Here is a 27,103-nt window from a genome sequence, read left to right as displayed (position 1 = left end):
CATGTCTGTGTGCCACATTGCACACATGCCCGTTTTGGGGGTGCTAGAGGGTGTCAAAGTGACACCCCCTGCACCCTTGTGAATTCTTTAATTACCGATTCGGTAAATACCGAATCGGTAATGCCTAATCATTCCTATGGGCTTCAAAGCCCATAGGAATGAATGGGCATTACCGATTCGGTATTTACCGAATCGGTAATTAAAGAATTGTTAAGGATTCGGTAACGAATCCAATTGTTGGGACCTACATCCCATTTACCGATTTTTGAATACCGATTCGGTAGGATTCGGTATTTCAAAATCGGTAAATGGGATTTACCTACATCGGGCCCTAAGTCCTCTGGGCAACATTTATTCAAGACCATTAAACACACATGGATTGTCGGGAGAAACATTCCAAATACACCTCTAATTATAGAGATTGTTGCTGTGTCACAGTCTGTTGCCATGATAAAAAATAGCCATACTCTGATTAATATATTACACAACAACACAGGACGTACATTCACTAGAGGGACAACAAAAAATTGTGAAGAAGCTGGAAGTCACCTCACGGGCGCACCACCAATGGGACCCCTGGTTGGTACTCACCAGGATGGCCCTGTTCTCATCATTGGTGACTACCAGCTTAACGTAAACGTGTCCGACACCCAAAGTAACAGTGAATGGTGCAGTGTACATACAACTTATATGTGAACAGGACTAACAACATTCAACATATACCACGAACAGTACTGTGCATACAAGATACAAAAAAACCTTTTTATTCGCACTTTTCTTGTTGCAAACAGTATACACTTATACGTAAAAAAGAGAGTAGCGAATATTACCTATCGACTCGCACTCTACTTACAGCCGACATGTTTCATTGCCTTGGTTTATACCTCGGTGCTGAGAAGACGCCGACCGAGTATTCTCCATGGATCAAAAGTTTGAAGGGAGATACGAACATACTCACCGGTTGGGAGTTGTAGTTCGTTTTTGGGATAGAGGTTTCTCTTCCAAGGTATGAAAGACAAACCGGCCAATTAGCACAAAAAAACACAGTGGCAGTGGCAGTGGCAGTTTAATAGTGGTTGCCCTGAAGAAATTGCCTGATATAAACCAAGGCAATGAAACATGTCGGCTGTAAGTAGAGTGCGAGTCGATAGGTAATATTCGCTACTCTCTTTTTTACGTATAAGTGTATACTGTTTGCAACAAGAAAAGTGCGAATAAAAAGGTTTTTTGTATCTTGTATGCACAGTACTGTTCGTGGTATATGTTGAATGTTGTTAGTCCTGTTCACATATAAGTTGTATGTACACTGCACCATTCACTGTTACTTTGGGTGTCGGACACGTTTACGTTAAGCTGGTAGTCACCAATGATGAGAACAGGGCCATCCTGGTGAGTACCAACCAGGGGTCCCATTGGTGGTGCGCCCGTGAGGTGACTTCCAGCTTCTTCACAATTTTTTGTTGTCCCTCTAGTGAATGTACGTCCTGTGTTGTTGTGTAATATATTAATCAGAGTATGGCTATTTTTTATCATGGCAACAGACTGTGACACAGCAACAATCTCTATAATTAGAGGTGTATTTGGAATGTTTCTCCCGACAATCCATGTGTGTTTAATGGTCTTGAATAAATGTTGCCCAGAGGACTAGGTCTTTGTTGTAGTACTCAACCAACAGCTCAACAAAAATAAAGCACTGGCACAACCAAATACATACCACACGCCCTAAGACAAAGTTAAGACAACAACACCAGCAGTGCACATCTAGCCACAGAGGTCGGAAGAGAGACAAGCACTGGCACAAACAGCACACAAGCATCGGCCCCAGTGAGTGACAGTGGTGAAGGGACGGAAACATCACCATGTCCAACCCACCAAACGCAACGGCAGGAGGACAACAAGCAGGCAACCCACCGAATGCTGCAGCAGGAGTGCAACAACAAGCTGTACCCCCAGCCGGGCCACCTCCAGTACAGCAAGCAGGACCCCAGGTACAACAATCAGCACACTCACAAATATTTATTTATTTATTACTAGAAGAAATACTGTTACTGTCACGGTCGCATGAATTATCAGACGTCAGGTCATCGGCAATGGAAGCCGCTCTCAACCCTAACGCGAGCACTGGAGCAACAGTGAAAACCGAGAGAGTTGATGCCACCCGTAACCCCGGACGAAGTGGGCGTGGACGATGGCCAACAAGAGCCCCACGACGGTCACAATGTGGTTATTGTTGACGCAAAGAACACGGCCCCGAAGGCTGCCCTGCTCGTGGGAAGACTTGCTCGAAGTGCGGAGAACCGAACCATTTCCCCAGCATCTGCAGAGGAGGGTTCCGAGGAAAAAGTCAATCCGGGAAGAAGACGTTGTCAGGAGCAATGAGGCAGCTAGCGTTGGATGACACCCAGTCGCTCCGATCAGCGAAGCCCCAGCATCGGCGATATGACCGCCTAGACGACTCCTCAACAGAAGAGGATGGCAAATGTTATTTCGTATCCTTCACAAGTGACCTGAAGAGATGACGGAGGCCGCAGCCCAAATGCCAAATTCAAATCGACGGATCGTCAGTAACAGGAGTAATAGACACCGGCGCCACCGTCAACGTGATGGGGATACAACATTACAAATCACTCAACCCAAAGCCACAACTAACGCCTTCAAAAGTTCGAATACTGACATATGGAAGCCAAGAACCACTTCCCCTGCGGGGAAAGATGGTAGTGCAGGTCAAGTCCGAAGAGCGGGAAGTAACGACAACATTCCGCGTGGTCGATAAGGAAGCTGATCTCCTGGTCGGGAGTCACACAGCGGAAGACTTAAACCTCATCGCATTTGCCAATACAGTGAAGAGTATACAAACCGACGACATCCTGCAACTCTTCCCATCGCTCTTTGAAGGCCTAGGAACAATCAAGAGGCCACCTGTAAGACTTCATATTGACAAAGCCATACAGCCAATTGCGCTAAGACACAGAAGAATTCCGTTCCATCTGCGGGCAGCCGTGGAGCAAGAACTCAACCAACTCGAAAGACAAGGAGTCATTGAGAAAGTGACTGGCCCAACACCGTGGGTGTCACCGATGGTGATAGCGGAAAAACCCCGACAGCCCGGGAAGGTCCTAGCAGACCTCAACGGGGCGCAGTGGATTTCTAAATTAGATTTGAATGCTGGCTATCATCAGCTGAGGTTGCCAGAAGAGAGCAGGTACATCACCACGTTCTCGACCCACCTGGGTCTCAAGACGCTACAAGCGACTAAACTTCGGCATATCTTCAGCCGCTGAAATATTCCAGAACACCATCAAGGAGATATTGTCAGGACTACAAGGAGTGCTCAATGTCAGCGATGACATCCTAATACATTCCAAAACAAGCAAGGAACACCACCGCAGGTTAAGAGCAACCCTTAAAAGGCTGGCAGAACATGGAGTAACCCTGCACAAAGAAAAATGCAAGTTTTTCCAGAAATCAATAGAGTTCTTTGAATACGTATTCGATGACGAAGGGGTCAGGGTGGACCCCCGGAAGTCCCACGCCATCAAGCATGCCCCAACTCCGATGACAGCATCAGAAGTGAGGAGTTTCCTGGGAATGACCCAATACTGCACAAGGTTTATCCCCGGCCTAGCAACCATCGCCGAACCCCTTCGCAACCTGACAAAGAAGGATAGCCCCTGGAGGTGGGGCCGAGAAGAAGAAGAAGCATTCAACAAAATCAAAGACGCCCTCCTAGACGGCACCACCATGGCGTATTTCGACACTTCAAAATGAACTGAGATACTCGTAGACGCCAGCCCAGTTGGCCTGGGAGCATTACTAACTCAAGAGGCAGAACCTGGCGTGTGGGCTCCTCTAGCTTTCGCCAGCAAAGCACTCACTGCAACGGAGGTAAGATACTCCCAGATAGAGAGAGAAGCTTTAGCTGTCAAATGGGCATGCAATCATTTTCACTTATATATCACCGGATGCCCGTTCTGCATGGTCACCGACCACCAACCTTTGATACCCTTATTCAAAGGAACCGCGCCTCACCCACCGCCTCGGATGGAACGATGGGCAATCCAAATACAGCAATATCAGATGGACCTCGTCTACAGACCCGGAGAGAAGAACCCGGCCGATTTTCTCTCTCGACACCCAGCTGCAGGGACGTGACAAAAGACGAACAAGATGCCCAACTGGAAGAATCCGTGAACATGATAGCCCAAGGCTCGTGTCCCCAAGCGCTATCCGCACCAACGATAGTGAGTCAATATTCCAATGACATAGTGATTCGGCGAGTCATTGAAGCAATTCAAGCAGGATCCTGGGATGGACTTCTACGAAACACTCAAGATTGGAATGAGGTAGATCGGTCCCGTTTGGGGAAATTTTGGAAAATACACAATGAACTCGGCATGGCAGAGAACGGTCTGGTATTGAGAGGGCGTTGAATTGTGATACCTCTGACCCTCCAAGAGCAAGCAACAGTGCTGGCCCACTCAGGGCATCAAGGTACTCGACGCATGAAGGCCAGAATGCGCGAGAAGGTGTGGTTTCCTGATCTAGAGAGTGACATTGACAAAGTAGTACAGAATTGCCGAGCATGTCAAATAACCAGTGCCCCGGAAGCACCTGCACCGATAATCACAGAAGAGCCGGCGCCCGCCCCATGGTCATTGGTCAGCCTAGACTTTGGCAGTTTCCCTGACGGAAAGGTGACAGTAGTGCTCATAGACAGTTACACCACATACCCCATTGTGGAGGTGGCTGCATCCACTAGCTTCGTGAGCATTCAACCAATCCTGGACAAAGTCTTCGCTATGTTTGGAATCCCGCAGATTCTTAAGACTGACAACGGGCCACCCTTTCAAGGGAGTGAATTCAAAGAATTCCTGCGAGGATTAGGAGTGAAACATCATCGCATCACGCCGCAATGGCCACAAGCCAACGGCAAGGTAGAAAGGTTTATGTGTACGATTAACAAGGTTCTGAGGATCGCCGCAGTGGAAGGTGCCAACCCTGAGAGCGCGCTCCAACGTTTCCTCGGAGAATATCGGAGTACGCCTCACAGCACCACGCAAAGATTACCATGGTCGCTCATGCAGGCAGGAACAAGAAAGGACCTACTCCCGATGGCCGAAGACTGGAGACCTGAGCCATACTCCCCGGAAGACACTCAAGAAAGGAGAAGACGGAACAAAGACAAGGCAAGTCGGAAGCGGAGAGCTCAGGAGCGAGCGCTCGCACCAGGAGACACAGTACTAATCCGAGCCAGGCGACCTGGGGGAAAATTCCGCACTCCATATGAGGCCGAACCTTGGACCATCAAAAACACTAAAGGAACCGCAATTACAGTGCAGAGGAATGGAGAGGAAGTGACACGCAACATCTTGTGGTTTAAACGGGTCCCCTCAGACCCTAGTTGTGGAGAGCGAACTGATGAACCACTGGCAAGCGAGCCCATGGAAGAGGGTGAAGAACATGCCCACTCAGAATCTCTCACCGAAGCAACTGTGCCACAGTCACAATCTCCTCCCCGACCAATGGACACTCGAACACCTACAAGAGGGAGGCACCGATACGACCTCCGACCAAATCCACGACCTAACCAGAAATTGGCGGACTTTGCCTGTTAATAGAGATTAATCTGGTTCTGGTTAAAAGACTAAGTTGGGAAGAGATGTAGCGCTCTAGTGGTCCGAGGGTCTCGGCTGAGCCCCGGAACCACTCACACACATTGTAGCACCTTCTGGCCAGGCGTGGCCAGAAGGCTATAAATAAAAGGACGGAGGTCGCTCGGGACTTTCGGTCCGACCAGCAGACGCACCGTGTGGTTGTTCTTTATTTAGTGCTATATTACCAGTTCCCTTTGATAAGTATACTGCATGTAGTTTAGTGCCCCTATGATAGTCTGGACCCCTACAGCCTTGACAGGTCCCCCCAAATGTATTGGTGCACCTCCAAAAGCCACCCTCGTTGCTGCATAAATAATCTGACTCTAGCACAGCGGCAGCTGTGATGGTGGACGCACATTCACGGGCACATATTAGGACACATTTTGACTTTACATAGCAGTGACCTGTTCAATGGTGTACCCAGTTTCAGATTTAAATGCCTGCTTCTGGGTCGAGATTTAGCCACGAGGTTGTGTTTTGAAAGCAGGTCCCGGATTGCCAGCACCTGTTGCTTTCTCGTCTTTCCCCATTCTTTATGCTTAAGAGAAATATCCACACTATACAGAGTTGTTGCACGTAATTGCTCATTTCCTACCCTGCTGCTGTCATTATAGAACTGGTAAAATGTTTTTGCATTGTACCTCATAGCACATTTTTTGCAGTATGTACACACTGTTAACAGCAGATGTTACTACAATCTAATGTAATTGTACTCAGCAGTGTCCCTTTACCTACAACTCTTTGTCATGTACTATATTTTGGCAGCAATGCACATTAGCTCAGTTCAGATAATGTTTTAGTAATGTGAAAATATGTATTGCTTTCCCAAAACTGCACCAGTGCACACATTTGCCTAGTTTATATATCGCGTAAAAAATGTCCTCTTTTCCACAATGGAATAATATGGTTCACATTTACTTGATTCCCTGAACAATAATGCCTCATTTACTTGGAAATCTCATTCCTCGTCCCAGCCCTTACAGAAATGAAGTGCGTGCTCCTCTCACGTTGGCACCTAGTTGGCAACCTAAATGAAAAAAAAATAGCAATTTTCCATGGATGCTCTATCTCATCCTCAGGTACTATAAATCAGACCTTCCTAATTCCAGAGTATCATTATCATGGTAACATAGATGAAGACGTAAGACCACCCACCCAGGGAGGGTGGGATGCAATGACCGGGATGAGGAAGATGGAATCAGAGTCATAAGATTACCAGTAAGTCATTGAATCACTACCTCATTATCCACTTCCTTGTCTCAAAACATACAGAATAGAGGATATATATCGAAGAAAACCTGAGTAATTGCCATAAACTGACGACTTGCTAATTCAAATTTATTTATAAACAAAAAACATTTACTGAGCCGCAGAAGACAGTACAGATGACAATACTTGGACACCAAACTCTCCCTTTCCCACAGAACACACTTCCAATCAATACTGAGAGACAAAGGTAGAAGGAGAAGACCAAATAGAAGCTTCAGTTTGAAGAGTGGTTAAAGTCATTCTTCGATCAAGTCCCCTCAGTTGAGAGTTCTTGTAGAATTCCTCGCCAACAGAATCGTGACATACATGTAGTGACGATGAGGATGTTGGCAGAAACAATGGCACACGCCTGGACAGGAACTCGAATGTTGCAGGGAAACTTAAGATAAACAAAAAGACAAGATTCTTCTTGGCAAAGCAAAAGCAGATTTAATGTCACTGCAGGGAGAGTAGCTATCTCCACACAGGTAAACAGCTAGTATCAATTTGCTGCTTCACAGGCAGCCACTTAAATAGCAACATAAACAATGCTTCTTACCAAAGGTCAACCAATAGGTTACTCAGCAGTTACATATTTTCTACAGAAAACATCTCTTCACCTGCGTCCCTAATTCCTACACATTCTTTATTGCAGTTCTAATGCTTAACAAGCCATTTATTGTCTTCTTTTGAATACATGTGTATTTGCGTGTGTGTTTTATCGCTCTTCTCCCACAACTTCTTATCAGATTCTGTGTGTTCTTGGCTAATTCAATCTGATCCTATTCTTCAATCATGTTTTTAATTTACTAGGACAACAGAATTCGTGCTTCTGTGCTTAGACCATCAATCCCCTCAGGTTTACAAACTTAGGTGTTTGTTTAATTAAGACATTGCTGGTTATGCACCCTATTTCCTAGTGAACTTTTCACCTCTTTTGCATCAGCATGGGATTTGGGCCTATACTGTTCTTTTAGCACGTATAATTTTATATCGCTTTCTACTGTTGTCTGCTGAATCATAATTTCTTCATGTTTCATTTCCTCTGCCACATCTCCCCTCTAGCCGCGTTTTTCTTTTTGCAATTTTATATAGCGTGAATTCGACCCGAAGTTATTGGAGCACCAGTTACGATACACAAGGACACATTAATCTTTTGTAGGCCAGGGGAGATTAGGCGATTTCCCAGAATCACAGTATGTTGAGCTCACGCCAAGACTCAAACCTGGTTGCTTAGCCCCAAGGTCGGCAGTTATGGCCATCAACTACTGGCTCTAAACCTGGGCCTACACTTAGCACTGAATTGCCCTGAGCATCTACTACTCATGTTGGTGCCCTAACTGGAAACATGCCTCTCACCTTTGTACTGATAAACAAGCTAAAATTAAATGAATACCACAATATATCAATAACAATGCTGCAAGAGCTGGAAATAAAACTTTTAACAGTCCCGACATCCATGATGGTAGTAACCTAAACCACCTGCTAAGCCAATTATCTGGGGCACCTCCTTTATCTAACATTTTCTTCTGTAGATAATGCAAAGTTTGTATAGCCTCTAACAAAGTTCCATTTGCAGGGACATAAATACAGCACGTAATTCCTATCTTTGTGCATACCCCTTCTTGCATGGCCATTATCAGGTCAAGTACATAATGGTGCTGCATTATCATCATTCTCATGGCATGCAGCTCTTCTTTTATGGCAGTAAATCAATCTTTTGTAGTGAGAAATGTAACCACGGAGCAGTTGCCTTTGCCTGGACAAATGGCACAATACATCCAAAGGACAAATGTGCATCATTAAACAATTGTTACTCTTGGGGAACATCATTCCAAGTAGTGGGGCCATAATACTCTGCAGTTATTCTCCTTCGATGATGATGTAACAAAGTCATTGGACAGCTCATGGGGTGTTCATGAAGTACTGACAGATTTTCTTGTGGAATTACCAAGACTGGGGCATGTAAAGTGACCGACGTGCATAGGGCACTCCGGTTCAGTGGTAACTGAGCCTACAGTAGTTCTCCACACTGCCAATAATAGTTCAATGGGCTGGAGGTGCCCCCTGCATATCAGCGTTATCCATTGTGGCACTGCAGTTGATATCCGTGCCTACATTAACGGTGCCGTTTCCTATCTAAACATAAAGAAAAAGACGTTTATCTCACGACTGAGGACTTATTGTACTTTCTATCCAAGTGTAAAGTGCAACATTATAATCCCATATACACGCACACTTTTTTCACTACATCCTGACTAATATCAGTACCATTCTATAAAGATGGGAACCTGCAGGAAAATTCATTATCAGAATGCCATTGATCATGGTCACAGACTGATCCAGTAACTCTGAATCGTGGTCTACGAACACAATCTGTTGTTCAAGGATTTTCTAAATAACTGTTCTACTCGGTAGGCGGGCATGTTACTCCTTGAAACTTCAAATCTAAGACCATTTGTATCCATCCTGCAGTAGTAGGATGACCTGTTTTCTTCATTCGTGCTTTCTCATCCGTTACGTCCTGCTTATCTGGGATGTATAAAACTTCTGCTAAGGAATCATATTTTGCAACATTAACTACAAACTGTTCTACCTAATGGGTTGGCTGCATTCGGGACTTAATCTTACACAGGTAAAGATGTAAAAGACATAGAGCTGTGCTTGGGGGTAGTTTGATAGTTGAATGTAACCTATCTGATCCTGTAGTATGAGGAATTAAAGATCATACAAAACATGACTCAGTGATTGCTGAACCTATATCTGACTTGTGCTAACAACCTGGGGGCATATTCTGACGGACTTATCGCAGATTCATCTGCACTTTAGCACCGCAAAAGTGGCAATAGATTTATCTCCTGATTCCCAAGCTGGTGCAAACTGCCGATATCGCCAGTTTTCCAGCGATAGCTGCCGCAAAAAACATCACCACGGATGAGAGCGACAACTAACGCTAATGATATGCAGAGAAGACGTTCCCGTGCAAAAACACACGAAAACACCACTTCGCTATATTTTCAACGACCAGCCAGATCTGCGATCCAAAAACAGGTGATAAGGCGCGTTAGCAGCAGGGATTTAACACCTGCCTTTTACTGGTGTTAAGCAGGACGACAACCTGCAGTATGAAAGGGAGCCCAGCCCAGAGCCACATCTGAAGACCAACACATGTCATTAAGCTACTGATCATGCAGCTCGGAGTACCAAGAGGGCCACAACACCCACCGTCACCAGCCCCCTCCCCCCCACCCCCCGGTCGTTACTCACCCTGTTGCTGTTGGCTCAGGTCATGTTGTGCAGTGTCCGGTCCCCCAACTCCTGCCACCGTCTCCCCAATGATGGTCCCTGGCTTGTCCTCCTTGGGGGTTGTGGGGTTCTGGTTGTCCTCTGTACTTGGTTCGACTATCGCACGTTCTTGAGAATATCCCCTAGTGTGAATACTATGGGATACATTGGCATGAGTAGACAGTTCTATTCTCAGGTGTGCGATATAACTAGTAGGGCTAAAATGTACATTACTATAGAAGAGTGATAGTAGCAATGGTAGTATCAAGAAACAGAAAAGGAAAAAGAAAACAAAAATACATAACTTTCGTTCTGTTCATATACATTTATAAAAAGTTGTCCAAAGGCCTAGGTGGAGGGAAATTTTTACAATCACAAACTTCGTCTCCACTTTTGTTCTATTTATATCGCTGGGGGGTTTTGATGTGATGCTGGGTTTATTCAGATATTCGATAAATGGATCCAAGGCTTCCTCCTGTCTACCTTGAGGGAAGTGGGTGTGGCCATTGTTTCAGTGAAAGGCCCGTCAAACTTTGTCTCTCTTAATTTCCCAACAGAATTCTTTTCAAATATTTAATCGCCTTTGTGCAAAATTGGAAGGTCGACCTCTCGTGGTACGCTTCTCCTTCCCTTTGGTTATCTGTTTAGAAATGAACTCTACATAATTCATAAAGATAAACATGCTTTCATATTTACTTTCCCCAGAACCTTACTTCTGGTGGCAAGTATCATAGGTCTCCCTGTCACTATTTGATGGAGTGGGAGGTGATGATCAGAAGTAGGTGTATTCCTAAGGGAGAAAAGCGCTAAGAGTAACCAACACAACCACTTTTATGCAATGTGGAGCATACCTTGCTGAACTTATTTTTCAGCAAGCCATTTTGACATTTAATGATGCCATTACTCCAGGGATGATATACAGAAGATAGTTAATGCTTTATCCCTGATATTGTCTTGAGATATGTGAATATTGCATTAAGAAAGTGTGTGCCATTGTCAGATCTTTTACCTTTTTGGAATTCCCCAGTGGAGAATCACCTTAAGAACCAGAAAAGTAGCATCTGACTTAGCATCACAATAGATGCATGGTCCTGCTTCAATCCATCGAGAAAAAGGACCAACTACAACTATGAGATGCTGATAGTTCTTGCATCTGTCTATCATGTCTGCAAACTCAATATGAAGAGCTTTACAAAGACCTTGTGGTCGTGGTATGGTAGAAATTACCACCTTCAATGTTGGATTTGGAAAGAATTGTTGACAAACAGTACATTCATGAAGGTACATGGTAAGCATATCTTGCTAATTGGGAACAATACAATCTTGTATTTGCATAGACACATGATCTCTCGGGATATGGGCTGCTAAATGCAGTTGATCAAGAGCTATCATAAGTAAAGCCTGAGGCATCACTGATTTACCTGTAGATAGCTGTCTGTAAATGAGATTGTCCCCTTACTGGGAGCGCCCTCTAGTCTCCCACAACTTTTTCTCATGTGGTGGAGCAGCTTCCTGTAACTCTCAGAGATGTAAATGGGCTGTCTCAACATAATGAGACATAACATTATCTGTGGCAGTGTTAGATTCAAATTCAGATGGCGAGGCATTCTGAGCCCCCAAAACAGGAACATGTTGTTAACCTGATGGCGCAGGTCGTTGGGGGGTGGGTGGGGTGGGGGGGAGTGTACCTAGCTGCATCTTTAGTTGCTCAATCTGCTACTGCAAATCCTGTCTACTTTTATGTGCTGCACATTTCAAAATTGCCACTGCATGTGGTAAGGCAAGTACCTCTATTAAAGCTTCTAAGAGATTCCAATGCAAAATAGGACTTCCGTCTGACTTACAAAAGCCTCTCCTGCTCCATCTTATAAAGCTAGAATGTACAGTTGTAGTTACAAAAGCCAAAACTGAATAGATTGTGATGACTTTTCCTACTCCTTTCTTAAAAGCCACAATCCAGGCTTCTGTAGAATAATGTGCTAGTAGTGTTAACTGCTCTACTATATGGAGTGTGTCTGAAAAATCATGCTGTTGTGCCTTAACTTCCTCTGCCCCGTGTGTATTACTCCTGTGTCCTGGCCAATAGTAGAAGAACCATAAATAAAATAAACAATGCTTCCTATTGCTTGACTAGATTAATTAAGAATATACATTTCAAAGTCATGTGGATGATCCTCAGAGTCTAATATAGGATGAGCAAAGAATGTCTTTGGATTCACTGTATGACTCTTCACAACCTTCAAAGATGGTAGTGACAGTATTACCTCACATCCTGACACTCTGTGAAGCTTTTAGTCTTCTGCATGATAGCAAACACTGCATGTTCTTCATACAACGTCCGAGGTGCCCCCATGAAAATGGGGGTGCCCTTCCTTACAGCAAAGGCTGCAGTGGTGAGAGCTTGCTCACAAGGATAATGTCCTCTTATCACTGAATCCAACTGTCTACTAAAGTATGCAATGGATTTGTGTCCTAAGGGATATTTCTGCGTAAGAACAGCTGTTCTCACTCACAGCTCTCTTTCTCCACAGGCTGTAGTCAGGGTCCTGTCACCGGCGTCTGTGTCAGGTGTGGCAGTCAGCCAAGAGGCGCCAGGCCGCTTCTACCGCTCCCCGTCTCCATCTTGGCCAGGGGTCAGGGCCACAGCACCCAGGAAAAAGGCCAAAGCCTTGGGTGCCACTGCCCCCTCAGAACTGGGACACAGGTGATCACCCCACCTAGAGGGCTCCGACCCTGGGTCGTGGGGCTCCATGTCACTCTTTCACCACTGTCGCCTTGGGTCTTTGCCGGCTCCAAAATCCCTGATCGTCCAACACAGGGAGGCAAGGGAACTTCTAGGCAAAGGAACCGGAGGGCACTGGAGATACAATTGCTGCGGTGTCTGCATCAGCAAGCCTCCGAGGATAACCTCCCCCAAGTTTACCACTCTCCCGGGGCACTGCATCGTGAGGCTGCCTCCATCTTGAGCTGTGGCCTTGCGGGGGCAGTTGACAAAATCACAAAGCTCTGAATGGCGACTGTAGCCATACCCACAGGTGTGTCGGCAGTTTCCTCAGTGCACAGGGATCCTCTGGGCAAAACATGGGCCTTCAGGCCAACTGAATCATAATAAGATGGCACTGGATGGGGTTTGGCCGAGTGGAGCTCTAAGCTGAGCTTCTCACTCCATCAGCATTCTGCTATTTCCCCCATTATTTTATTATGTTATTATGACATGTTTTATATATGACTGAAAAGACAAATTGATGGATTTTTTGAGGGTTTATGAGGACTTGTGTAAAAATGTAAAACAGGAACTATTGAGTAGACAGATAAAAGATCAATTCCAAAAGTTGATAGAAATATGGGGAGATTAGGGAGACTCCCTTAGAGCACATGTAAAACAGTTTTCCAGGTGACCAGAAAAGGTTGCACAAATATTGTAGGGAATGGTTTAAGGCTGCCCAGAAACACACATACCCCTGGACAAAGGAAAAGACATTTAATAACAAAATATTAGAACACACTGTTACACACCTTAAGAGTAGATATGCAGGAGCTAGTTACAGAAGCGAGGAAGCTACTTTAGCTTTATGGCGAGTCTTTGTGAAAAGTCTAAGGACTCCTGACACCCGTAGTACCCTGTCTGCTCTCCCTCCTCCATATAGCCCTATAAGTACTTCTACTAAGGCACCTGGTATTTATACACTGGTGCAGCTTCAGGAAGACACAGTGGGATTTGAGAATCCTGAGCTTGAGACCCTTTCACAAACTCCAAAGGGATCCCCTAGTGTTGCCCCACAGATATCAAAGCCAAGACACATGAGTACTCCCAGATGGGAAGTAAAGGTGGGTGACTCTCAGTTTTCAGGACAATTAGAAGCAAAGTTTACACTGCATTTAGATCCAGCCTCCTCCTCGGAAGTAAAGAGCAGGGTCCAGGAGACAGTGCCAATCTATTGCTTGTTTAATCAGCAACATCACACTTATTACAGAAGAGGGATGTAGCAGGAAGGGTAATTAAGGAGTGAATGTTTACTCCACAATGAAGAGATACAGATGGTGCTAGATGGAATGACTGTGTAGACAAGGCTGTTAGTATGGCATGATTGCCAGTATCCCAAGAAAGAGATGAGGATTTTAGAAGGACTGAAGATAATTTAACACTTTGGCAGGAGAACAAGAAAGTAATATTTTCACCAGAGATCGTTCAAGAAAGGTTTCACACAGTGAGGATTGAAGGGATGCAAGAGAAGCAGGGAGAGAAGAATATTATAATTATGTAAATGTAAAAATTGATACTTGTATTGCGCACTACTCACCCGCAAGGGTCTCAAGGCGCTTGTGCGAATACCGCTGTGGAACCCATCCTGGCTTTCCCTGTGAGGTGTCCACTCCTGGGCACCCCCAAGGTGGATGCCAGGCATCCTTAGCATTGTGGGGGCCGTTGTGGAGATTAAGCAAGCTATTGCCCAGAGTTGCAGAGTGGGACTCCATGATTGGAATAGGCACCGACGCGAGAATTATCAGGTCTGTGGAATTTTGAGCCCAAGACCCGCCGAGGCGGGGAATTGAACCCTGGTCCCGGGCTAGACCTCTGCATCAGGGTCTGCCGCTCTAACCATTGAGCCACACTTCGCCACTTGTCCAGTAATCCTTCAGGACAGATTCAGGGATGTTTTGGGAGCATGGCAAATAGAGTACAGTCCCTACATAGGTGTGTAGACAACATGGGTGAAATACTTCTATATCCAAAGGCTAGCACTCTACTTATATTAGTACTCAAGAAAGGCCCTTTATTGATCTTGACCATACAAAGGGAGCAATGGGATTGCCTAATTGCACCAGCACTAGAGAACGAAAGCAGAACATGCTCTCTAGAGCTAGGAAACCCCGAGCAACTACGCACGAGCAGTTAAGGTTTTAGGGAACACATGGCCAGTCAGACCCCAGGATGGGATTTTGTTAAGCTATCAGTGGATTGACACTACATGAAAGATCAGTGCAGCACATGAGTGTTCAATCAGTTTTACGCTGCACTGATCTCGCCAATGTGAAATAGTTGCTGAAGGGGTAAACAGTTGGTACAGTGTTGTTCCCTATGTGGCTAATTTAGCAGGATGGACTGAAGGTTTAGCCCCACAGATAAGTCAATGGCCATGAGAAGGGTCCTTTGATCCATGTGACATGGCAAATGCTGAGGATTGCATTCTTTAAGGTGAGGGAGATCCAGACTGAGATAATCCCTACATACGGAAATGTTTTCACGTGTGGCAAAACTATGCCAGACAGCACAACCTCCAACATTCTGTCACTCCCATAGATCAGATGCCCCTGATATGCAAGGGATCTGGATCACCTCATTATGTTCTTTGGTCTCAATGGACATGGAAAAACTTAAAAAGTTATTACCACCATTTACATTGGGGGAAGGGAAATGGATTAGAGTCTTTGAAAAGCAAACTGCAGGCATCGCCCTGGCAGTAGGGCACAGAAAGAGTTGACTTAGCTCTCTTATAGGAAATAAGTCAGATACTGTTTTTCAGGAGGCTGGAGTGAGAAGTGTTACCCTCATTAGGTAGATTGTTCTCCATTCAATTTAGTACGGACAGTAATTTGGGATCAGTGGAGGAAAATATATTCAGACAGGCCAGACCTTGGGCCCTCATGGCTCAATCTATGGATTCAAATGAGAACCCTGCTCAGTTCAAATCAAATCAAAGATAGCTTTATTCGATTTTACAGTAAAATCATAAAAGCACATAAAATAAATACATCAGAAGACTATTACAATAAATTTTTTAAAATATGTACAAATAAACATAAGTCATAATTTCAACACAATAAATTCACATAGGATGCTACAGTAGAATAAAAACACAGTCACTTAATTTTCATGTAGGTTTGCAATTTAAGCCATAGTAGATCTGCATCTAATCGCAAATTTCAGATACCTAGATACAGCAGTAATAGTCATTTCATCGGGCAAGGTAAGTAATTTAAATAATGCTGGTCTACATTGTCTCAGGTTCCAGAACTTGAGAAGAGGTAATAAATATCTCTTCCGCCCCCACTCATAGAATCTACAGAACAGAACACAATGTATGGTAGATTGGGTGGAGGAATCATCACACGGGCAGTTTATTAACTGTGACGACCAATCATTTGAATTTGGAAATGTTAGCAGCCTGAAAAAGCTTCCAGTTCTCAGACGTGCTAAAAGCATTCTGCTATAGCTTGTCTGGTCAGGTGATAGATAAAGCTGTAGTCCAGAGCTCTGTACCAAAAATTGGTGATGGATAACAGAGGCCTTTTTCCCCTTAAAACACCAGCGTCGATCTTCCAGAGAGGCACGACAAGATTCCTTTAAGGCCTTTCTGGAGATTAGAGACAATGACATAGGCGAGTTATAAAATTCAGGGTGCCCTATGTTTTTGAAAAATTCCTGAACATAGGAGAGCCACTGAATCTGTTTAAACCCTTCAAGTTTAATACAGTCCGCAATAATCACCCTATTAAAAGCTGTTTCTGTTGAAGTCCAGATCTTGTGCCACAACAACACAGGGCTAATTTTGATTAGATCTGAGATATAGGGCAAAGCTAGTTCTTTGTGACAGACATAAGTGGAGTTGGACCGGAGAACAGCAAGCAGATAACACAGGAAACCATTTTCCTTTGTTTGAATTTCATAACAATCTGCTATCCCCCCATATACCAGCTCCATACACAGCCGTGGATACACATTTGGCCCGATATATATCAAGCAGGATGCGTACTGGCCTGTCCCCTAGCTTATTTGCGAAACTGTTTCAAAACACCAATTGCCCGTGAAAAGGCTAGATTCCTAGTCATAATGGCTGATTTCCAGGTACCCCTTTTATTAAAAACAATCCCTAAGTATGAGAAAGTGTTAACTAAGCCTATCTTTGATTTTTCTAAATGTGTGTTGCAGGAAATTTTTACCTTGTTCGAGGAGCACATGGTAAAGGTTTTCCCTATATTGATCTTAAGGCCCCTATCTCCCATGTATGCCGAGAAGCGAGTTAAAGCCTTCTGAAGGCCTATTTGAGTTCTAACCATAATGACCGCATCGTCGGCATACAGTAAAATAGGCACACATTCTCCATCAATTTGGGGGTAATCCACCTCCAGTTTTATTAAATGGTCTGCCCCATTAAAGTACAAATTGAAGAGAAATGGAGGCAGGATACATCCCTGGCGGACGCCTTTCTTAATTGGAAATTTGGACGTGCATTCGCCTGTTTTCCCGTAGCGGACTTTGGCCCCTGCATCTTGAGCGATATGGATTGGATTTCGGCCTGGGCTGGGTAAGTGAGCCAGTCCAAAGTCAACGTCCCCCCTATTCTCAACAGATATCTTACTTCGAGTTGGGCTACTTATTCTGGGGGTCTCGATAAATGTATTAACTGGGGTAATTAACCTTGACTTCTCATTTACTATAGGGCATGAAAAGGTGGGGGTTACTGCTAAATCCACATCCTTACCCTCCGAATACCTCTCCAGGGCTCTCTATAGGCTGGGTCTCTGTTGAAATTGAAGTTATCGCTCCAATCCCCCCAGTCACCCCCCCAGTCTCGTCTGCCTACTCTACGCCAGTTTCCCTCAAAAGCATCATAACCAAAGCCAGGACGCCAACTAGGTGGATAAAAAAAGGAAAGGTGTTTGGTCTCAATGCCTTCAATTCCACCTTGCAAATTCCAAGAACAGATATGATCAACCGTGTGTGGGTCCTCAAAGTTTATCACAATGCAATCGCCCGATATTGTTTTCCTTTCCTTCCCTATCCAGTGTACCCTGCGGACCGTTAAGATCCTGCTTGAGCGATTTGGTGGGGGCGGTCTATTGCTATTTAGCTAGTGTTGGACCTTGTTTTTCAATGACCAAATCGCTTCCTCCTTATGATCGGTCAACTCTGGAACCCCCGTCATTCCCACCACATATGGAGCTGACTCAGGTGGTAAGTTCACTATGGGTCTGCCGTCACCTCCTCCCCTGTTCCGTGCTCTATTAGGAGGCGCGGACAGAACCCCATTTGATCTTCCTTCCTGACTGGGGTGTATAGTGGGGTTCTTGGGATTAATTCCCTTGTTGTTCTCTGTGACTACCTGGGTCTTCGGTTTAGCCTGCACCGTTGGGGTAGTTATGATTTTTACAGGAGGGCCCACAGGTTTATTGATTTGTGAATGAGATGATTGATTAGGTTTAGTAGCCCTGCTTTTAGATGCCACTTTGGTTGTTCCGTTTTTAATGAGGGCACATAAATCAGCTAACTGTTTCTCTATGCAGGACAATCTAGTCTTTAAAGGGGAGAGATGAAGTTTGAGTACCTCGCCCATTTTAGTTAAAAGTAGCCCCTCCACTTCATCAGTGTCAATATCACCAGCAAGGATAGCTGAAGCCTCAGAGCTTACTAAACTGACACCCCCGTTTGTTAAATCTAAATCTGGATGTGCTTGACCCAGTGTTGGTAGTTGGTCAGATTCCTCTCTAGTGTTATCAGGTACTTCAGGAGTTACCCCCATATTTGTTTTTAAGTTCTTCTTTTTGTCCTTTTTTTTCTTTGGCATGGCGCCCTCCCTCCCGCCCCTAGACTGCTCGATAGTGTTGTTACCTATCGGTAATTTCGAAATTAGTTCAGGGTTTTTTACAAGGCAAGGCTTAACTGTGAGTCAGTTAAAAACTGAGATACCGATAAGTCTACCTCTTTTGGAACACTATGAACTTCAGCATGAGCATGTACAAGGGCTCTTTCCTTACCCTTAACAGGGGTTCTAGCAGCTGAAATAAGACCCAGGGACGATCTTTTTGCCAGGGCAAGGTCTTGGGAAACTCTACGTTCCATCATGACAATCTCTTGGTCAATAAACGTATTTGCCCTTATAATAAAGCTGTTTATTGGGCCTGTTAGTCTCCCCCCCCCGGTGCCGTTTTGCTCCGTGAGCCTCGAGTAGTCATGATGTTGGCTGGCCCAGGGAGGAAGGCACAGAGACACGTCTAAAATACAGATAAATAAAATATAATAGACAACTTCTTTAAAAATAGCACAGTGAACTTACAAATTAGACAAGCTCAGGGTTTAGAGAGAGGGCCCAGTCCAGTCTCACTCAGTCACGAACGGGCACAAACGGGCCCCCCCATGGCCCGGGCTTTGCCCGGGCGCGTCCGCGCGCATCCCGCGGGCCGGAAATGGGGGTTAACCTATGTAGTAAAAGAGAACACGCCCCTTCTGCAAGCAACAAAGGTAACCAATGACCAGCCCAGATTTTAAGGTGCAGGGTGGAAGCGGGAAGAGGACCAGCTGCGGCAGGTCAAGCCGCACTGCACGCTGGTCCTCGCAGTCCCGCTGTGGGCCTCTGTGTAGGTATTCCACTGCAGGTAACTTCCCAGTCCGGTGAGCAAGTGGGGACAACGCTCCCTCAATGTTAAGCAGCATGAGCGCTCCCGCGAAGCGGGGGCCGCGAGGAGTGGGATCACAGGCTCAGGAAACAGGTTCCCAGGAGAAGCACAGTCCGCGGGGCTTCAGCAGCACGCCCCTTCTGCAAGCAACACAGGTAACCAATGACCAGCCCAGATTTTAAGGTGCAGGGTGGAGGCGGGAAGAGGAACAGCTGCGGCAGGTCAAGCCGCACTGCACGCTGGTCCTCGCAGTCCCGCTGTGGGCCTCTGTGTAGGTATTCCGCTGCAGATAACTTCCCAGTCCGGTGAGGAAGTGGGGACAACGCTCCCTCAATGTTAAGCAGCACGAGCGGCGCCCGCGAAGCGGGGGCCGCGAGGAGTGGGATCACAGGTTCAGGAAACAGGTTCCCAGGAGAAGCACAGTCCGTGGGGCTTCAGCAACTCGCCCCTTCTGCAAGCAAGCAACACTCCTGCTCAGTTTATCAGCAGGATGAAGGAAAAATGGACTCAAGAAGTAGGTCAGGGCTGGGAAGTTACATGAGGAAATGCAGTGGTGTTTTACAATGTAGTGAAGGAAGAGTTACCCTCTGATGTACAGGATAACCTTGATAGTATAATGGCATTGGAAACTAAACCCTAGACATATAATCAATTTTTGTAAAAAGAAGCAGGAGAAAGAGAGAAATAAGGAGGAGGTGACAGAGAAAGCAGCAACTAAGTTAGTGATGCAAAAGTTGGCAAAGAAAGGAGCAGTGGAAGGAGCTATTGTAGCAGCCACTACTCAGGTGACTACAATGTCTGGGGGATCGGTCCCAGTGACCACCCAATAACAGTACCCACAAAAGTAGGATAGTATACTGGCACAAGGAAGTAGCAGATGAGGAAAAGGAGGAATAGGGAGAGGCAGGATAGGTCCACAAGGGATCGATCAAACATGTCATTACTATCATAGATATAAACATTTTATTAGAGATTGTAGAACTAAGAGATGGGTGAGCAAAATGGAAGGACTGGAGTTTACAATCAGCCAGGAAATACAGTAGTGCAGTAACAGTCAAACTCGCAAATAATATATGTACCTCAGATGCCACCACAAAGTCTGCAGCAACCAGCAAAGCCTCAGGTGCAATAAATGCCAAGCACCCCCATTGGGGACTTCACCTCACAGTGGACAGGGAGGTGTGATTGTCAGAAGAGGAAACCCATTCCAAACAAATTATGTGGGAGGATATACGCAACGAAGGTGCCCACAGAATAGTTCCATTTGTCCAGTTTTGCCAGTGATGTGCAGGACAAATGAGGAACCCACTGTGATGGAAGTTATCAATAACAAGAGGTATGCATTGCTCATAGATACAGGAGCAACCCGACCTTGTATTAGAGAGGGAGACTTTCCAATTTCTAATAGTTCAATAGACACACAAGGATTCTCAGTAATGACGATTTTGTTTACTAAAGCAGTGGAGATGGAAATAGGAGGGGGGTAGATTGATGACTGTTTACTGTTTTCAGCAAATCTATTGGAGAGAGATCTTATGGCTAAGTTAAATATGACTATTCATTTTGAGCCTGGTGGAACTATGATTTGTTCTACCTGAGGTCAACCTTACTGGATCATGGCTGTAATAGTAGATTCTTTAGAAAAAGTGTAAGCATATGGAACATTCTGGTGCACATGAGACCTCAGTCAGAAAGATCATGGGTTGAGGGGGAGCAGAGACCCAGGGGTATACCCCACATGACAGGGCATTATTCCTGTGGAACATGAAAAGCCTACCCATTGACTACAAACAGGAAAGTTGTGGGCCTTGGTTTGAAATACCCGTGGCAATTGAGGAACCATGCAACCTGTAATTCAGAGAATGTCATCTAGCTGATAAAATGTCCTGTGGTTATCAGTACATAGGCCACAAGACAGGTTAAGATAAGGGTTTTGGTACACATGAGTAATGTGAGGTGCAAAAAGACAATGGCAAAACTCACTGCACACTTCTTGGAAATTAATCATTCCGAAAATGATCTTAGTTGGATTGTAATTGATAAACCCCACACCCTAACAAATGTAAAAGACATTTAAAAAATGTTGTTCCCCCATGAAGGCGGCAGGAGTTGAGTCTTGATCCCTGCCGCCCGAGGCGTGAGCTCTGTGCCTCCGCCTACATGGTAAGCTCTCCCAGTGTTAGGCCCTACTGCTAGAACTGGGTACATGGAGCCTATCAGCTCATAGGCTGATGGGCGGCTCTGGGAGTGGCTACTGACTCGTGGAGAGCCATTTCATTACCCCTCGGGTGAGAGGAGATTGGGCAAACCTCCAGGCAGCTGGTGACACCCAGAGAGGAGTGATCCTGACCAGCGGAGCTGTGGATGCGCTAGCTGGAACAGCTAGACCTGGCCACATCGCCCCCCTGCGCTGTAGTTGATCCTACCCGGTAGGGCCTGCAGATGTTGACATGGCCCAGTGGACATGAGGGTCCCACTGGAGGCCTGTGTTCTGCTGACTCTGCTGGCCACCCGCTACTAGGGAGAGAAGGACAAGGGAGGGCTGGGAACCTGTACCCTCACCCCTGGACACTAGTAGTTCGGACAAGCAATCACATATTGTAACACCTGTAGGTCCACAACCGTCAATACTACTGCGAGCAGTCCTACACCTGAGGGCGGACTCACTTGCCTAATTCAACTCTTAGACCCGCTGACTTGATCTGCGGACAGCGCGAGTCAGAGGTGCTGACCATTATCTGGTCCTCAAAAAGAGCACCGTAAGAGCCTTGTTGATAACAAACACCGTTATCAGCCACATAACCTTTTTTGCCTCTAGACGACTTTGGGTAAGACCACCAGCAAATGAGACTAGGACCATGGGGGCGCGCTCAAACTTCAGACTGATGCAGAATCCACCGCATGTTTTATTGATTTGTCTGAGAATCTTCCACTACAAGATGTTATACAGGCCAATCCATCCTCACAGGAGACATTGGAAACTAAAAGAGATACTTTGTGGGTAGATAAGGGCCTACTGACGTTTGGGTGAAAGAGTTACTACCACTGAGAGAACAATGGCAGACATACAGGCCACACTCCTATCGACTGCAGAGTGACTGACAGACATGTGGGCTAAATCCACACCCTGGAGCAGGTCAGAGGATGCTGAAAACTGCTCCTGTCGTAACAAAATTAGGTTCATGGGTCTGCCTGAGAAAATTGAGGGTCCCAGAATGCTGGATTATCTAGAAAAGTGGATTTGCGAGGAGGTGGCGCTGGAGGGCCTCTTTACCTTTCATGCCTTTGAGCTCGCCCATGTGGCTGGTGGTGGCCCGTCTCTTGCTGGTGGTGGCCCGTCTCCTGTGCTACAAAGATTGAGATCACATCTTGATGCAGCTATTTCAGCAAGCAATCAGGGCAGTAGGAAGTGGAACACGGGTAATGGGGAGTCATGGAACTTCCTCTAAGCACATATGTTTTTAATTTAAAGACTGACTTTTCACACTGATGATGTGTCACCCAGCCAATCTTCAGTGTCTGTCTCATTGACTCTACTTCTATGCCTTTACCTGGATGGGGGAAAACAAAACAGAGATGGCATCTTGAGTCTTTGGGACTGTACATATGTTTTTCTGGTACAAATATGTTTTTTTGTGGGTGTGCACCTGCAGGACAACCATTTGAGTACCCTTGGGCAGGAAAGAATGCATCTGCCACTCACCAGTAACCACCAGCTCAATTTAGGTACTACCTAAAGGTAGCTTTAACTGTCTGTTGTCGAAAAACCCATTGTGTACAAAACAATACTTACGATCAGCTTTGGGTCAGTCCACTGCTTATCATTCACTGGCTTTCTTGTCAATCTAATGTATTTGCTTGTTATATGTTGGCATTCCATCCTCTTCTTTTGTTTGTTCCACCCCTGGAGTGTATCTTTTTTACCATCCTTTTGATTGGATGACTTGTATCATTCCCCTGCTTATATTAAGGGAACTACTTTTATCTTCTGCTTTTATAACTTCAAATGAGAGCATGTGTTATCTTGATCTCTCCCTCTCTTTCCTGCATGCTACAATCGCTTTATTACCTCTGCCCCTGTGCTCTCTACGTGGGTCTCCCACCCATGTTTCAACCATTGCTTCTCTCATTCCTCCCCATCCCTCTCAGCTTTTCTTTTGCTCAAGTTCTGTTTATTGTATATCAGAATAGCCAAACATATACATCATGGGGTCAGCATTGGCGCAAAGGAACAATAGGCAGTCCTGTCAGGATAACAAAGTGGCGTAATAATACATATATGCACATGTGATTAAGCCGCAATAAAGCAACATTAGATATGTGTAAGATACATTATATAGCAATGAAGCAGTATCTGATAAGTTCACATTAATTGTCTAGCGACACCTCATGACTTAATACACATATAAATAAATCAAGAAAGAAGGAAAAGAAGCACTCATATATAAATCTAAAGAATCGATAACAAACATGACAAATACAGGTCGGGATCCGCTGTAGGGAAGGCATGAGCGGGGGTGAATACTTTTTTTGTTTTTTTAAATTTCATTGGTCATAATATAAAACAGTACATCAGTGCAATTCATACAGGATAGCACCATCAAACGAAAAGAAGAGAGGATTAAGTAAAAACGCTCATAACAAGTCACAAGAATGGATGTACATATGTCCAAGTAATGTCCAACAATAATTCATGCCAGAAGGAAATCCCTCAAGTGCCACATAAATTAAGAATATAAATGGTATTGTCTAACATAGATTGCGCACACATAAACAAAAAGGTGATTGAGGTGTTTGAGGTGTAGCTAGGCTAAGCATTATCGACATTGACAAGATCCCATCTAAGATTCCTCCAAGTCTTGTCGAATTTTAGCACCACGGAAAGGCCTCTTGCCTCAGCCAGTGCAAGCTCTATTTCATAAATTTGATGTAGAAGGGTACGCCATTCTACAGCATGAGGGGCATTCTCTAACATCCATGCTTTAGCAATACAAACTCGGGCAGATGTTAACATCATTGTGACCAATAGCTGCAAACCTCCTATAAAGTCATATTTAAAGCACATCATTATCTCCTTAGGTGTCAGTTGTATGGGAAAGACCAAACCTAATGACATATATTTTATCACCCATTCCAGAATTTTGTGTGCAGGGCATCGGCAGCCAGGGGGTCGCACTTAGGGCACCTAGTTCTATCTGTCCTGCCTATTCATGATGTTTCTCCCCATTTTAGAATTACGTCCGGAGTGTAATATATAAGACAGATCGTACGCCAGTGCTGGAGTTTGAGATTCAGAGTGTACAGAGTGGTCCAGCAACTCTAATGACATCTGAACCTCTCCTGCCGACACTTCAGATGCAAGAAGCCTACTCCATTTTGCTGCCAATAATGGGGTATCATCTATTACAGAGTGTTACAATGATGATATATCACACTTATAGTTGGTTTAATGTCGGGCTTAAAGAAATGTGAAGAGAACTCTGAGCTGTCGATGCCGCGCTCATAGTCCCTCAGTTGGAGAAATTTAAAAAAAGAATGAGGAGACAATTTATAGACTCCTTGCAGGTCTGAAAAAAATCCAAAACCATTTGAGTCAAATAGTTGGCCCATTGTTGTAATACCACAATCTATCGATACTCTTCAGGTTGCATCACCAGAAACAAAAGGGAAGGCAGGGTTATCCCATATGGGGGTATCTTGATTGAGAAACCCTAGGGAGAATATCTCTTGCAGTCTCCCTTCCAAATACACCTAATATCTTTCCGTACCGTAATCTGCACCCTCTTAAAGTAATTGGAGTCAGCAAACAATAGTAGAAAAAAAGCTTAGCATCTGCTCCTAGAGCAAGCTGATAGTACAGTGGTATACAATTGAAGTTGCCGTATGTCAATAAACTGCACACAAGGCCAGTAAAAGCGGCCCAGAAGTAGAGCTTAAAATCCGGGAGTGAGAGCCCCCCTGTTTTATAGGGGAACTTCAAGAATAGAGTGGCGCACCTATCGCTCGGATATCCCCAGATAAAACTACTAATAGCACCATCGAGGGGGCTAAAAAAGTAATCCGGAACCCCCAATGGATTTGCCCGAAACAAATACAAAAACTTTGGAAGGATTTAATTTTTATAATATTAACTCGCCCAATAATAGTGAGGGGTAGCTTATTCCATGATTTTAATTTAGTAATAGTGGCCTATAATATGGTTTCATAGTTTTTTTAACGATATTGGAGACCAAAGGGCATAACTTGAGCCTAAATAAACCGCTCAGGTGGTAGCCCCCAGAATAGGAAAGTCAGACTTAAAATTCAGATGGACCTGTGTTTTGCCTAAATTTAACTTGTAGCCAGAGAATTTCCCGTAAATACATGCCTCATGGAAAATCTGGGAAACAGCTAATGCCCGATTGGAAGAGAAGATTGCCACATCATCCGTGTAAGCAGTACGTTTGAGTTGCCGATCGGCATAGACCCATGGTTGTATATCTGAATTCCTAAAAAGAGATTTTAAATAGGGTTCAATATAAAGGGGAAAAAGAAGGGGCGAAAGTAGGCAGAATAACTCCCAGCATAAGCAACACAGGTGTGTGAATCATATAAAGTCCCTGGATCATTTTAATAAATTTGTAGCCTATACCAAAGGCAGACAGCTTGATCCATAAGCAGCTGCAGACCACCCGGTCGAATGCCTTCTCAGCATCAAGTAGTATCATACGCATATTCAAATTGCATTTTCTGTCGATATCAAATGCTGTGATTGCTGAATTGATATGCTCCATAGTATCTCTAACCAGAACAAATCCATGTTGCTGTGGGGATACTAGACCTGAGATCAGTGGAGTGAGCCGGCAAGCTAACATTTTGGCAAACCTTTTAGCATCTGCATTAATCAGCGAAATGGGCCTGTAAAAACCCAAATCAGCAGCCGGCTTGTCTTTTTTAAGAAGACCACAATATTAGTTGTATTCCAGCTATCCGAAATACCCCCCTGCCTGAATATATTGCACCACATAGAGAAACTCCCCATGTAATATTTTTTCAAACGTCTTATAGAACTCAATCAGGAGTGCATTGTCTCCCACAGCCTTGCCCATGGGTAGAGCCGTCAGTGCCCCATCAACTTCCAATTTTGATATTCCTATCTGTAGGTCACATGCCTACTCACTCAGGGAGGGTAAATTACACTGTTGGATATATTCCCTACACTTGGGCTGATCAAACATCTGTGACTGGCTATAGAGCTTACTGTAGAACCCAGAAAATTGCTCCAAAATAACTTTGGATTTTGTGTAAAGCTTGCCATCCAACCCCTTGATGACCTGAATTTTACTCTTAGTTTGTTTTTCTGTAATTTGATATGCTATAACTCGGCCTACCCTTTACCCATATTTATATTGAAGCTGTCCATGTTTTATGTATTTGGCCGCTACCTGTTCTTTCAATCTGCGTCCAGCCCCAGATCTCATTTCTAATAGTTGGCAGAATATTTGATGCTCATCTTAAGTACCCTGGGTAATTCTAAGGGC

At 44.8% G+C, this 27,103-nt stretch overlaps 1 long non-coding RNA gene across 1 annotated transcript; it reads right to left on the bottom strand.

The window, feature by feature from the left end:
• Window positions 1-7,598: 7,598 nt before the first annotated feature.
• LOC144823497 (uncharacterized) lies at window positions 7,599-22,942 on the bottom strand. Its single transcript, XR_013608804.1, has 3 exons — window positions 22,858-22,942; window positions 10,170-10,342; window positions 7,599-9,041 (listed from the first exon to the last, which is right to left on the bottom strand). It is a non-coding gene; the product is annotated as an uncharacterized LOC144823497 (long non-coding RNA).
• Window positions 22,943-27,103: the final 4,161 nt, after the last annotated feature.

The sequence above is a fragment of the Lissotriton helveticus genome, chromosome 3_1 (assembly GCF_964261635.1).
Source record: "Lissotriton helveticus chromosome 3_1, aLisHel1.1, whole genome shotgun sequence".
NCBI lineage: Eukaryota > Metazoa > Chordata > Amphibia > Caudata > Salamandridae > Lissotriton > Lissotriton helveticus.
The sequence above is the reverse complement of the archived record's forward strand: the minus strand, read 5'-3'. Positions and strand labels throughout refer to the sequence as shown.